This window comes from Notechis scutatus, chromosome Z (genome assembly GCF_049901735.1).
Source record: "Notechis scutatus isolate UNSWTSFEM ecotype Mainland chromosome Z, rNotScu1.2, whole genome shotgun sequence".
NCBI lineage: Eukaryota > Metazoa > Chordata > Lepidosauria > Squamata > Elapidae > Notechis > Notechis scutatus.
The window spans coordinates 36,576,168-36,589,963 of NC_142025.1; the positions used below are offsets into that span (position 1 = coordinate 36,576,168).

General features: G+C 43.4%; 1 protein-coding gene and 1 non-coding gene across 9 annotated transcripts in view; both read right to left on the minus strand.

The window, feature by feature from the left end:
* Nucleotides 1-13,796, minus strand: part of HDAC9 (histone deacetylase 9) — a 518,734-nt gene that overhangs the window by 282,523 nt on the left and 222,415 nt on the right. The gene's annotated exons all lie outside the window — the stretch shown is intronic.
* Nucleotides 3,886-3,992, minus strand: LOC113418918 (U6 spliceosomal RNA). The gene has a single exon (XR_003371832.1). It is a non-coding gene; the product is annotated as a U6 spliceosomal RNA (small nuclear RNA).

Here is a 13,796-nt window from a genome sequence, read left to right on the forward strand (position 1 = left end):
CTAAAAAGAATGCAGAGAAGAGCAACAAACATGATTAGGGGAGTGGAGGCTAAAACATACAAAGAAAAGTTGATGGAATTGGGTATGTCTAATTTAATGAAAAGAAGGACTAGGGGAGACAAGATAACAGATATATCAGGGGCTGAAACAAAGAAGAGAGTCAAGCTATTCCCCAAAGCACCTGAGGGCAGAACAAGAAGCAATGGGTAGAAACTAATCAAGGAGAGAAGCAACTTAGAACTAAGGAGAAATTTCCTGACAGTTACAACAATTAATCAGTGGACCAACTTGCCTCCAGAAGTTGTAAATGTTCCAACACTGGAAGTTTTTAAGAAGAGATTGAATAACCATTTGTCTGAAATGGTATAGGGTTTCCTGCCTAAGAGAATCGGACCAGAAGACCTTCAAGGTTCTTTCCAATTCTGTTATTCTATTCTATTCTATATTTTCAAGCATAAGCTACTGAAAACCAGTACAAGAGGAACAGACAGGTTTAAATAACAAAATATTTAAATATTTATTATTTTATTTATATTTCATACTTCCTAACCAAACCAGCCATCTCCCTTAAAGAAGGTCTCTGGGTGGTATACAATTTAATGAATAAAAGGGATGTTGGTACTTACCTGACATGCCCTTTCTCTGTGAGCTGTGAAGAGCATCCATTGATTGGGATGATGCTTCTGTTGCTCGTCTGATAGGCTGGGCTTTGAGAGGACGCTTCTCCTCCTCCATGGGTCTCCTCCCTAGTGTCCCGAGTTTTGGTGAAGTCGAAGTGATGAAATATTTCTTCTCCTTCACCCTTTCTAATACTTGGCCGGAATAGCATCCCACCAGATGAATAAGGGTGTGGATGGATGCTCTTCACAGCTCACAGAGAAAGGGCATGTCAGGTAAGTACCAACGCCCCTTCCCCAGATGAACTGTTCAGAGCATTCATTGATTGGGACATACCAAAGCTTGGCGTGTCCTATGGGAGGGCTTCTGTCTGGTTCAGATTCCCCTTTTTCTTGGTCCCTATGGACCCTTTGTAACACTCGCCTGTCAAAGGCAGCCTCCGTAGAGGCGAAGACATCATTCTAATAGTTTCTAAATAAAAGGCGATGGTAAGGCCCATGTTGTCGCCTTGTAAATTTCCTCTATTGGTGCTTGTGGCCCATGTTGTCAACGTTGCAGCACTCCAGGTCGAATGAACAGTGATGCCCCTGGGTATAGGAAGAGCCTGTGTCTCGTAGGACTTGGTAATTGTGCTCTCAGCCACCTACTGATCATTGAAGAAGAGGTCTTGCACCCAATGGTGGGCGATTGAAAAGAAACGAAGAGAACCTCCATTTCCTAACACACATCGTGCGGTTGAAATATATGCAGAGAACTCGCCTTACATCTAGACTGTGCCATTGTCATACCAGATTTTGTGTCGGTCTCAGACAAATGTACAGGAATATCAGTTCCTATGGTCTGTGGAACCCCAAATTTATCTATGGGTGAAAGATGGATCTGGACGAAGGACCACTCTGCCTGTATGAAAAATACAGAGCTCCTGTCTAACTGACAAGGCTACTAGGTCCAAGATGCGACTGGCCGATGTAATGGCCACCAAGAGAACCACCTTGTATGTTAGAAATTGAGACTCATGGTCTACAGGGGCTCAAAGGGAGTTTTCTTGAGTGCGGTAAGGACCTTGTTGAGGTCTCACGTGTGATATCAATGCACTACAGGAGACCATAAGTTTGTAGCCCCGCGCAAGAAACGTGCATATGTGTGGATGATGAGAAATGGACTGCAAGTCTCTCCAGGTGATGACCGATGCTAAGGCCTCCTCTTTTGCCTGTTTATATGAACAAGATAATAACGAAATATCATCTAATTAACACTGCCATCTAACAGGTGTTCTCCTGAGATGGACAGCCAGAGCCATCAGAACCTTCGTAAGAACCTTGGGCAGATGACAACCCGAAGGACAGTGCAACGTATTCAAAATGTTGAGTATTATAAGAAAAACTAAGAGGTTTGCTATGTGAGGATCTAATTGGAATGTGGGGATAGGCCTCCATTAAATCAATGGAGAGTAGAAAGTCACCCCTTCTGAAGCTCAGAAGTATGGAGTTCAGTATAGTCATCTTAAGCCTCCTATAAACTAGGGACCTATTAAGTCATTTTAAAACTAAAATTGTCCCTGCTGATCCGGTGCCACAGGTTGGGTTGCCTGGATCTCCAATAAATGAGCAATAGCTGTCTTCATCATGCTCCCTTTAACAGGATCCCTGGAGAGAGGGCAAGTAATGCAAAGGTTCCGGGGAGAGGATGGAAATTCTATAGCCAGGTCTAATCTTCTAATATCTCTAATCTAGAAATCAGAGGTGGAGGAATCCCATCTGTCTGCAAAGGGCTTGAGCCTTCCATCAATAGGGGCACAGTCATGAGACCTATGTTGTGCCTCGGAGACCTCTGTTTCATGTTACTCAAGAGATTCTTTTGGTCTGCCCTCCCCTTCGGTATCTATCTCCAGATCGGAAATTATCTGACTGTTGGTGATTCATGTGTCCAGACAGTCCCTGGAGTCTGGAGAGAAAAGTCCCTGGTAGAGGGAATGAAGGAAACCCTCCAAAAAGCTGGGAAGGACTGTTTTGGGATCTATGAAAAGAGATTTTCTGTTTCTAGTCTCTATCAGAGATGGGTCAAGGGCAGCACCAACCAAATTACCTCCCGATATTGGGAAGGAAGCAAGCTTCCATTATTTGTGTGATATCTGCTTGCCAATGTCTGAGCCATAGCAGTAGGCGAGCAGTAACCTGAGATGCCCTGGCTCGAGCAGATAATTTAATAGAGTTGAATTTAGCATCTGCAGAAAATTCTGCGGCCTCTATGAGCTCTGCGGCATCCTTGTGTGCCCTGATATTGGAATTTGAGATAATCTCCCTCAGACACCGGAGCTACCTGAGAGACAATCTAGTTAAAAAAAAGGATGCGGCCGATGCTGCTCTTATGGCCCCCACATCAGATTGACATGCCCTACATGGAGACAACTCGACCCTGTATATCTTTTAACTTGAGAGCCTCTTCTGTTTCAGTTGGAATTGCAGAGGAGGATGATAATTGCCATTATTGTTTTATTTACTACCATGGTGATGAGAAATTTAGTGAAATCAGAACCAAATTAAAAATTTGTTATCATATCCTGTAAGAGGGGAAGACGCCACTGAAGAGACCCCTTGTTTCTGGACAAGGTCCGAGAACCTCTGTAGAACAGTTATGACTTTCTCTTACATTATTGGTTGGGAGATTAAATCATCTGACACACCCCCTTACAGTAACAATTGTTGGACTGAGGGGAATGGAATATCAAGGCAGGCAGTAGTTTTTGCCTTGAAACACAAGAGACTTGAAATAAGTCTGAGGGCGAAACAGACCCGAAAGTCGGTGGTCTGGCCTAATGCCTTCAATGTCTGACATGCCCCCCCCTTTTTAGGAGATCCGCCTCTGACAGATTTTGGTCACTGTCGTGAGTAGACCCTTCCTCAACCTGTTCCATCTGGTCTTTAGTTCTCCCTCATCCTGTGCATCATGTGAACTTGGATTATATAATACTCCTCCTGCTGGTAATGAAGGTCCGTTCTGCATAGTAACTGAATCAAGTGAGAATTGAGGTCAGATTGTGGAGGCTGCCTAGCCATCAACTTCTGCTGTACCCCTGCTGCGATGCCCCTTCAAGTCTCCATGTCCCTCCAGGACTTCGATTTGTCAGGAATATCCTCTGGGAGGAGGTAGTCTGGTGTGGTCCCGCAACTGTCTGTCAGGCAAGTAGCATTGCTGAAGGCCTGGGTTGAACCGGTCTCTCTGAGGCTCTCCTGGATGGCGTTGAGAGATCCAGGGATGGAGGCAAGGTGAAATATGGAACACTTCACAAATTTGCATGTCATCCTTGTGCATGGGCCATGCTAATCTTCTCTGTATTGTTCCAATTTTAGTATATGTGCTGCCGAAGCGAGCACTCTGGAACTGGGACTGGCCTGGCTGGGGAAGAGGACTGATACTTCTGTTCAACCTCCCTCATGCATTTTTTTTTTTTTATAATATGCTTATCTAACACATTTTGGCATCTCTTGACATCCTTTTCTGCAGCCTCAGAGGGCTCTCTAGGACGTTTTGACCTACTTCGAGTTGGTTTATTGTCCTCTGGGGGTATTTTTGGTTGCCCTTGAAGATTCTGACCTAAAGCCCACGAGGCAAGATATCTATATCTATATATCTATATATGTATGCCTGCTGTGAACAGAGGCAGGGAATCCTCTTGATATTTGATCCCCCAATTTTTTTTTGGTAAATTCAATTTGTTATTATTATGATATTATTATGATATCATAATAATAATATCATAACAACAAATTGAATATATTATTATATATTAATATTGATATCATTAATATTATGTTATTATTGATAATATTTCTGTTATATCTGTGCACAGCTACTAACATAAATTATTGTGCTATTACCAAACTCATAATTAGATGACTGAATATGGAATCAAATTGTGAAGCCAAATAGAGAACACCTTTAAGGACCTGTATTGCAATTGGGTGATCCTGCAGTCACTGGCTCTCAACAGCTTCCTGCCCAAGTGGACACAGGCCTTGGCGCTCGCTGTTACTGTGCTGCTATATTCTGTGAGGGCTGCCAACTTAAAAAGGAAGCCCGATATTCAACCTCAGAAAGAGGTCCGCAATCAGCATATAAATGTCCCCTGGACCCTCATGGAGAGATCCTTGTGAGGGGAAGTGACCTCTCAACAGATAATGCCATGGAATTCTTATAAACAAAATGATGCCAGCGTTGTTTTAGTCATCAAGATGTAGCATCAACCATCACCTCTTATTGTGAGCCGATGCGAATCTAACTAGAATTTGAGCAGGAGAACTCTGAGTCCTCTGGCTCCACCCGATCAATAGCCCTTACTCCTTCTATATACCCTGTGGGGGTATATCTGAAACTACAGAATGGAGAGATACCTGAGGGTAAAGATGTTCTGTCCTGCTTAGTGACCGGACTGATAGGGAATTCCAATTGGAAGAATTGCTGTTGTTGGCCAGAGCAGTATGCTGCACCCCCACAGTGATACCTTGGCTTCGCTAATTCCATCCACGATCTCATCTTTGCAGGGATCTTTTCCAGTAAGTCATCATCTTGATGGAATCCGACCGCTGTTGGAGCAATGTGGCCACAGAGGCCCTTTGTGTCACTTGTACTGATCTAGATGGGCTACCTGATCTTGTGCAGCTGCACTGTGTCTGGATTACACAGACAGATCCAGGGGCGGTTGCAGAGGGGGATTGTAGCCGAAGTAGGCCTGGTGGGAGATGAAGTTTGAAAATTTTCTTCAGCCTCCTCCATGAACTGCTTCATGTGCTTTTCTAGTACCTTATGGCACTTGTTAGAATCTTTTTCTGTTGCTTAGGAGGTACCCTTAGAATGCTTCAATTTGTTTTGAGAATTTGACATGGCTCTTGAGCTACTGCCGCTTGCCATTGTGACCGCTTATTAGATTTTACTGTTAATGAGGCTGAAATGTTGGGCAGTTGGTATGCCCAGGGGCCTAAACCAGCAATGGCCAGGGAACCCTAAAACAATGCTTCCCAGTTTTGTATAATCTTATGTAAGAATATTGTATTTTTATTCTTGTTCCTATTATTATCGTTATTATTATTTTGTTATTAATATTATTATTTCCAAATTAGCCAAATTTGGAACACCTCATAGGCCTAGAAAGGAGGAATTATTGAAATAAGATGTAGGCCTCCAACAGCTTCCTGCACAGGTGGACACGGGCCTTGGTGCTCGCTGTGGTGCTGCTGTTTAATTCTGTGAAGGTATAAGCCAACAGTTTCCTCCTTAATGAATAAGGGTCTAAAATAGAATAATTATATCTGAATATCTATATCTATCTATATCTATCTATATCTATCTATATCTATATCTATATCTATATCTATATCTATATCTATATCTATATCTATCTCTATCTCTATCTCTATCTCTATCTCTATCTCTATCTCTATCTATCTATCTATCTATCTATCTATCTACACATGCATATGTATTAGGGTGATTTCCCCCGGGTTCCAGGAAGGAGACCCCTGCTTGGGAGAAGAAAAGCCTCTCACGGTTCCAGAAATAAAATGCAGATCACTACCACACGTTTAGTGAGTCTGCAATGGCGCTGGCCATTATCTCTTTAGGTGCCTAATGAGTTAAATTGGCTCAGCAGCAATTCCGCACCTTGTGGGGACTCAATACTGCAGAGTTCCACCTGAATAAAAAGGAGTGATGGGGCAGATGGGCGCTGATGCCCCCACCCCAGACGGTGTTCCCAGGGGAGAGAGAGAAGCTTCGGACCCTTTTAAAATGGAGCTGCTCCCGTCAGGCGCGAGCGGCGGTGATCATGGCGACTTGGCTTGAAAAGGTCGTAATGGTACGGGCTAAGAAATGTGAGTTGTTAGCCATGTGGCTGAGGCGTTATCACCTCAGATTGCCCTGGGGGCGAGGAGATCATTATCCAAAGCTACGGTGAGCTCCCTTGGCTCGAGTTATATGCCATAGGGAGTTGCTTGACTCATTGAAATGAAAAGCCTTTAAGGATTTTTTTAGAGTTTAAAAGCAAACCTTTTGTTGTCTCTTTTTGAAGCCTTTGCTATTCTGGCCAAGGGAAAGGAAATTAAGCTGCCTATATCCACGAAGGCTGAGCAAAAACTCAGGATGCTAGGGAGGAATCCCGTGGAGGAGCATCCTCTCAATTAAAGCCCATCCTATTAGACGAGCGACAGAAGCATCATCCCAATCAATGGATGCTCTGAACAGCTCATCTGGAGAATTAAGCATTAAAACCAGAATAATTTAAGATTAAATATTTTTAAAATTATAAACCAACAGCATAAAATTTCAAAAGATAGAAAATTCCAAGCCAGGGAAGTTAGCTGTTGTTTATACAAGTGGTGGTTGTGGGTCTCATGGGGCCAACTAGCCTCATAGTTGTGTGAGCCATAAGGCTCTACTGTCACGTTTTGACCACTTTGTGGAGTCTAAGAGTTTGTGCGCTTTCCCCACCTGTGAGGGTAAGATATTGCACAATTCATGGGCACAATTCATGGGCAGAAAAAACCTTCCCTGACCCAGTCAGTCGAAATTCTTTGACTGATGAGGTCTGCAGCATGTCTTCCCTTCCTGAATAAGTGGGATAGGATGATGTGATGGGGCAAAGCCAGTTCTGTAGGTAGCCTGGCCCTATGCTATGTAGGGCTTTACAGGTAATAACCAACACCTTGACTTGGACCCAGAAGCAAACTGGAACCCAGCGCAGTTCGTAGAGCAGAGGTCTTATATGTGCCCTTCATTGGGCACCCTATATGGCTCATATAGCTGCATTCTGCACCAGATACTTCCAGATACTTTTCAAGGATAATCCCATGTAGAATACATTGCAGTAGTCCAATAGGGAGATGGCCAGGGCATGAATGACCAAGAGGCTGTACCTGTATAGCTACAACAGATGCAGGTTAAATAATCTATTAAATAATCAAAGTAGAATTCCAACTCTACATTTGTGACTAGAACTAAATCCCATCGAAGTGTATTGAATTTCTTTACTAGTAAACTCTAATATCTCTATATCTGAGTAAATATTAGATGATTTCACTGTATTTTAGATTTCATCAAAAATATATTTAGGGACTTCAGTTTGTTACTGTAGCATCTAACCAAAGCTTACTACCGTATATGCCGGCGTATAAGACGACCCGGCGTATAAGACGACCCCCCAACATTTCCACTCAAAATATAGTTTGTTATATACTCGCCCCCTCTTCCGCCGCCTTCCACTTTTGCACTTTTTTTTTTTTTTTTTTGGAGGCACTTTTGTCTACCGTGGAAACAAATCCCGTGAAGCTGAAAGGAGCAGCCAGCCTTCTCCCAGCTCCCAAGGAAGCGAGGCTCGCACCGCCCGGGCTCCGCTGAGGTATCCGGCTGGGGCTGTCAGGAGTTGTTACCGCATTGGCGCTCTCATGCTGCTCCAGTCCCGTTGCCTCGGGAAGGGAAAGGTAAAAGGAAGAGCCAGCGGCTTTGCCTTTCCTTCCCGAAGCAACGGGACTGGAGCCGCGGAGCCGCGCCAGCGGTAACAACTCCTGACAGCCCCAGCCAGATACCTCAGTGGAGCTCGGGCGGTGCGAGCCTCGTTCCTTGGGAGCTGGGAGAAGGCTGGCTGCTCCTTTCGGCTTCACGGGATTCGTTCCACGGTGCGCAAAAGTGCCTCAGCCGCGGGCAGCCGCAGTGCTTCCCAATTACTATTTGCGGCGTATAAGGCGACCCGGCATATAAGACGACCCCCCCAATTGGAGGCATCTTTTTCAGGGCAAAAAAGTCGTCTTATACGCCGGCAAATACGGTACATACAATTTAATATTGGTATATAGGTAGTCCTCATTTAGCAATTGCCTTCTCAATGACACCAATAATGAAAAGATAACTTTGCAATCAATCTTTTATGTTTAAATCTTTACAGATATATAAAACACAGAAAAGCTGAAGTAAGATTATAAGCATGGTGATACTTTCATTTAATGACTGCTTTGCTTAATGAAATAAGTTGCCAGTCTCAATAGCAATAATAAACAAGACTTCCTGAAACCCATGTATACCTGAGGAAAAAACTGTTTGCTAAAAAAAAAAAAAACTTAAGCCATTCAAATATAAAAATCACAGATGCCTTGTCTGAGTCACATTTATGTATGACTGAACTTGTGGAACTTTCCAGAATACATTCTAAATTAAAAATGCCTCCATATCATCAGGCAAATATGATCTGCCAAAACAATTTTTTTCCTTCACAAAAATTAATAGGAAATTCATTCTCTTAAGTTTTTGAATGTAATCAGTATAGTGCTGAAATTCTTAAAATTACTGATTTCCTATACAAGATATGTCTGCAAAAGGAATAATTAATTCCACTATGGTGGAATCACACTTGTTTTTGAGTAAACAGGCTTCCTGAAACCCATGTATATCTGAGGAAAAAACTGTTTGCTAAAAAAAAAAAACTTAAGCCATTCAAATATAAAAATCACAGATGCCTTGTCTGAGTCACATTTATGTATGACTGAACTTGTGGAACCTTCCAGAATACATTCTAAATTAAAAATGCCTCCATATCATCAGGCAAATATGATCTGCCAAAACAATTTTTTTTCCTTCACAAAAATTAATAGGAAATTCATTCTCTTAAGTTTTTGAATGTAATCAGTATAGTGCTGAAATTCTTAAAATTACTGATTTCCTATACAAGATATGCCTGCAAAAGGAATAATTAATTCCACTATGGTGGAATCACACTTGTTTTTGAGTAAACAGGCTTAAAAATCTTCAATTAATATACACTTATTTACTACTATTTTGGAATTTAAAGAACAAATTTAGTGAAGGTACCATCTATCGTATGTGTGTGTGTGTGTGTGTGTGTGTGTGCGCGTGCGCGCGTGCCTTCAAGTCAGCGTTGACACTTGGCAACTGCTTAGATAAATGCTTAGGATTTACTTGGCAAGGTTTTCACAATTATTTTGCCATTGCCTGCATCTTGGGACTAAGAGAATGACTGTCACCCAGCTTGCTTTGTGCCTCAGACATAATTAGAATTCAGTCTCTTGGTTTCTAGCCTGCTGCTTTAATTACTACACCAAACTTGCTTTCATTTTATTTTATTTTATAGTTTTCATAAAATGAAAACTATAAACATTCACATTTTAAAAAAAATCTAAAAAAGGTTGACTAGTTTAGAGTTGTAATTATAATTAGAGTATAGATTTAAAATAAACACAAAAGCAAATGTTTTGCATTTGTGTTATTTGCACTAGATTTGAACATAAAAATATGAAATTGAATATAAAAATAAAGGGTCTCCTTCAGGCTGAACTCAACTATGTGATTCAGAGGATTTGTCCACATACATTTCTTGGTAACAATGCAGACGTGGCTTGCCATCACCTTGCTCCAGGATATTTTTTCAACTACCTAATAGATTGACTGATGTGCCATCAAGTTCCTAATGACTCCTAGAAAGGGCATTGGTACTTACCTGATACGCCCGTTCTCTGTGAGCTGTGAAGAGCATCCAGTGACGGGAAGGTGCTTCAGTCCCTTCTAGGAAGGCTGGGCTTAAACTTGAGGACACTCCTCCTCCTCCTCGAGACTCCTCCTTGGCACCCCCAGTTTTGCGAAGCCAAGGTATTGATACCCTATATGCTTAAGCCTATGTAATAACCCTGGCTGGAACAGACCCCCTACCAGAGGGAATAAAAGGGAGGGGCTGGATGCTCTTCACAGCTCACAGAGAACGGGCGTATCAGGTAAGTACCAATGCTCTTTCTCCCATGAGCTGTTCAGAGCATCCAGTGATGGGACATACCAAAGCTTGGCACTGTCCTAAGGGAGGGACTCCATCTGGGTTGCAGACCTAACTGTCTCTAAAATAACTTGCTGCAAAACTTGCCTGCCAAATGAAGCCTCAGCAAAAGCAAATACGTCAATTTTATAATTTCTAATAAATGGAGAAGCTCAGGTTGCAGCTCGGCAAATCTCCTCTATTGTAGCTTGGGTCGCCCATGCTGCTGTGGTGGCTGCACTCCTGATGGAGTGAGCAGGCCTTGGGGCACTGGAATTGAGTGAGAGTCATACGACTTAGCGATGGTGGACCTTAGCCATCTACCTATGGTAGAGGGTGAAACCTTGTGCCCCAGGGTGTTAGGCTGAAAGGACCCAAAGAGTGCTTCTGTCTTTCTGGAGGGCGCCATGTGCTCTATGTAGATGCGTAAGGCTCTTCTTACATCCAAGCGGTGCCATTGGTGTTTGAGCCTGTGTGATGGATGTGACCAAAAATTTGGGAGCACCAGCTCTTGAGCTCTATGGAATGCTGAATTAACTTTTGGAATGAAGGAGGGATCTGGTCTGAGAACCACTCTATCCGAATGGAAAATGCAGAGATCTTTGCGCACTGATGATGCAGCTAGTTCGGAGATTCTTCGGGCAGATGTAATTGCTATCAGGAAAACTACTTTGTAGGTTAGTAATCAAAGCGTTGTGGTCCTTAATGGCTCGAAGGGACTTGTAGTAAGGGCCAATAGTACCTTATTTAAGTCCCAAGTTGGATATTGGTGCACTACGGGGGGCCTCAAGTTCTTGGCACAGCGCAGAAAACTGCGAATGCGGGGGTGATGAGATATGGAGGTAAGATCATCCCAAGATATGACCGAAGCCAAGGCTGCCACCTGTCTCCGCAGAGTATTGGGTGATAACCCTTTGTTTAGGCCTTCCTGTAAAAATTCTAATAACTGCACTACTGATAGGGAAGTGGGGTCGATCTGAACCTTCTGAAACCAATGGCAGAAACTAGACCAGGTGGCCTCATAGATTCGGTTTGTCGAAGGAGGTCGAGCCAACTGAATAGTGTGAATAACTTGAGTAGAAAGGTGTTCATCTCTCAGATGTTGCCCTTCAACTTCCATACGGCCAAGTTTAGCCATTAGGGGTCCAGATGTAGCACTGGGCCTTGAGACAGCAATATGACCGATGATGGGATACTCCACGGTGGTACCATTGAGAGGTCCTTCAGGTCCACGAACCATGCTCGCCTTAGCCAATAAGGAGCCACTAATAGCAGGTCTGCTTTTTCTTCCAGCAACTTCTGAATCAATTTGGGGATCATGGGGAGGAGAGGAATGAGAAATGAATCGGGGAAGCTGTGGGGAGGCAAACAGGTCCACTACCGGTTGGCCCAAACTCCGAGTAGCTTCCAGAAAGATCTTGGGGTCCAGACGCCACTCTGATTGGTTCAACGTGGCTCTGCTGAGCCAATCCTCTTGTACATTCGCTACTCCAGATATGTGTTCTGCCTTTAGAGAGAGAAGATGGATTTTGGCCCATAGGAATAGTCTTTCTGCTTCCCTCATTAGTAGATTGGAATGAGTGTCCCCTTGTTTCTTGATATGGGCCTTTGTAGTCATGCTATCTGTTAAGACGAGCACATGTCTGCAATGGAGATGCGGGAGGAATTGTCAAAGTGCCAAGTACACCGCTCTCAGTTCTAGTCAGTTGATATTGTGTGCCTTTTCTGAATCCGTCCAAAGGCCTTGCGCTATATGTGATTGGAAGTGGGGCCCCCATCCCACTAGACTGGAGTCTGTTGTAACATCGACCTGCGTGGATCCTTGAAAGGGCATCCCTTGTTGATTTTGGGTCATGTCCACCATCGTAGAGACCTGAGAATGGTTGATGGAACTTTTATGCAAGTCCTGGTGTTGTCTCTCCCAGCGCGTTAGTATGGCAAAAGGAACCATTGCAGGGTTCTTGCGTGGAACTGGGCCCAAGGGATAATAGAGATACAAGAAATCATTTTTCCGAGCAATTTAGAAAGGAGACATAGTTGTACTTTCCTAAGAGTTCTGATCTGTTGAGCCAAATCTCTAATGCTTTCTTGTCTGTCAGGGGAGAGGAAAACTTTGCCTTCCAGGGTATCAATGATGGCACCAAGGTGAATGAGTCTAGTAGAGGGTGTTAAATGACTTTTTGACCAATTGATTGAGAACCCATGTTGTTGTAGGGTTACAAGTGTAGTTTGCATGTTTGAATTTGCTTGATTGATGGAAGATGCCAGAATAAGAATGTCATCCAAGTAGCATTGAAGTCGGATGGACCTATCTCTGAGTGATGCTGCCAAGGCAGCCAAGACCTTTGTAAAAGTTCTGGGAGCTGAAGCTAGGTCAAATGGGAGAGCAATATATTCGTAATGGACATTGTTGTAACAGAAACGAAGGAGCTTGAAATGTGAGGGCCTAATTGGGATATGTAGGTAAGCTTCCATGAGGTCTATGGAGGTAAGGATATCATTTTTTCTGATGCTGAGTAAGATGGATTGGAGAGTGGTCATTTTAAATTTTCGGTAAACTAAATATTGGTTTAGACATTTTAAGTCCAGGATTGCCCTCCATCCCACTGAACTTTTAGGGACCACAAAGAGGTGCGAATAAAAACCAAGACCATTTTGATTAGAAGGGACGGGTTGTATGGCCTGGATCTCTAGTAGATGTGCTATGGCTGTTTCCATGAGAAACCTTTTTTCTGCATCCCTGGAAATTGGGGACTTCATAAAAAAATCCGGGGGGGTGGAGCTGAACTCCAGTGCCAGACCAAATCATACTGTGTTCCTGACCCATGCGTCAGTGGTAGAGGAGTCCCATTGGTCGGCAAACCTTTTTAGGTGACCGCCAATGGTAATCTCGTTGTGGTCGTTACTTGGACCTGCGGAAGGGCCTAGATCCTGTTTCTCGAAATTGTCTCCTAGGATGGAGTCCCCTTCTATATTTGTCCCCAGGTTCAATTCTATCTGTCTGTTGACTGAATCCAGGCTGTCTTTGAAATCTTGGATAGTAGGGTTGGTAGAAGGGGTGAAAGGAACCCCTACGAAAGGGCTGTGGTGATCTAGACTCTGATCATTGAAAAAGAGAGGGAAGAATTTTCTTTTTGGTTCTGGTTTCAATTAGGAGGGGTTCAAGCGCACTGCCAAATAGTTTGTTCTCCGAGATGGGAACTGAGGCAAGCCGCCACTTGTGCTTGATGTCTGCCTGCCAATGCCTGAGCCAAAGTAACCTTCTAGCTGCAATTTGGGAAGCAATGACCCTAGAGGAAAATTTAACTACATTGAAGGTAGCGTCTGCTGAAAACTCTGCAGCGGCGATTAATTTAGCCACATCTTGATGTGC